The 1,041-nt window shown below is 39.1% G+C and overlaps 1 non-coding gene across 1 annotated transcript; it reads right to left on the bottom strand.

Annotated features, from left to right (window-relative positions):
• Nucleotides 1–965: 965 nt before the first annotated feature.
• trnar-ccg (transfer RNA arginine (anticodon CCG)) lies at nt 966–1,038 on the bottom strand. Its single transcript has one exon. It is a non-coding gene; the product is annotated as a tRNA-Arg (tRNA).
• Nucleotides 1,039–1,041: the final 3 nt, after the last annotated feature.

A 1,041-nucleotide genomic window follows, 5' to 3' on the forward strand; every position in this document is an offset into this window, starting at 1 on the left:
GCCATCCATCCATCCATCCATCCATCCATCCATCCATCTATCTATCTATCTATCTATCTATCTATCTATCTATCTATCTATCTATCTATCTATCTATCTATCTATCTATCTCTCTATCTATCTATCTCTCTATCTATCTATCTAGGGAAAGTAGTGTGTGATCACAGCAAAATATTTATCTATACACACATTTTTCACTGCAGACATTTTAAGAGCCATTTTGAGCCGTTTGATTATATCTCTGTTGGTCCTTTATAGTTATACATACATTAGAGTAATGTACTATGTATACATAAGTATCAAACATTTCCTTTTAAAAACATTACATAACATAACCACTAATTACTTAAAAATGACCTTGCAGTTGGTCTCTTCAGAAAGGTAGGATGTGTTGTTTAAGTATTGAATTACACTAGATCGTACAGGGTTATGTGATACATTTGTAAACTTTGTGCCTGAGCAAGGTCAGACATGGACCAAAACATTACAAATGATTAAAGTCACCGTGCGGGCATCGTCTTTGTGCAGGTTCTTCTTTCGCTGTTCTATTTAAGCCATTTCTCTCTAAGTACGACCACTACCACCAGAATGCGACTCTATCACTGTCCCTTCCCAGTCAGCTGCAGTGCGTCACCACAGACGGTTGTTGCTCTGGATGCTTTAGCAGCCCTGCAGTAATGAAATCTGAGCACTTGTTATGGCAGGATGACCTCACCTCAAACACCCAACCTGCTGCGGCTAAGTGAGGATGATGTCTGTCGTGGTTGTATGGTTGTTGAGTTGGAGTGCTCTAAAGTTTATTTCCTGGTTTCCTGACATATTAACAGTTTGTCCAGTTTTTCCTCATGGATGTGCTGTATACGTGTACTGAGAAAGACTGATAGTAACAGTATAGATTCTTTGTGTGACAGTTTTAAATATGAGATATTTCTAAAGTTCTGTATAATGAGTTTAATAATTGTAATCGACCCAGGTGGGACTCGAACCCACAATCCCCAGCTCCGGAGGCTGATACCTTATCCATTAGGCCACTGGGTCTGT

This window comes from Seriola lalandi, unplaced genomic scaffold, assembly GCF_002814215.2.
Source record: "Seriola lalandi dorsalis isolate HSWRI2012SDOR001 ecotype SW California unplaced genomic scaffold, Sedor1 jcf7180001977129, whole genome shotgun sequence".
NCBI classification, from domain to species: Eukaryota; Metazoa; Chordata; class Actinopteri; order Carangiformes; family Carangidae; genus Seriola; species Seriola lalandi.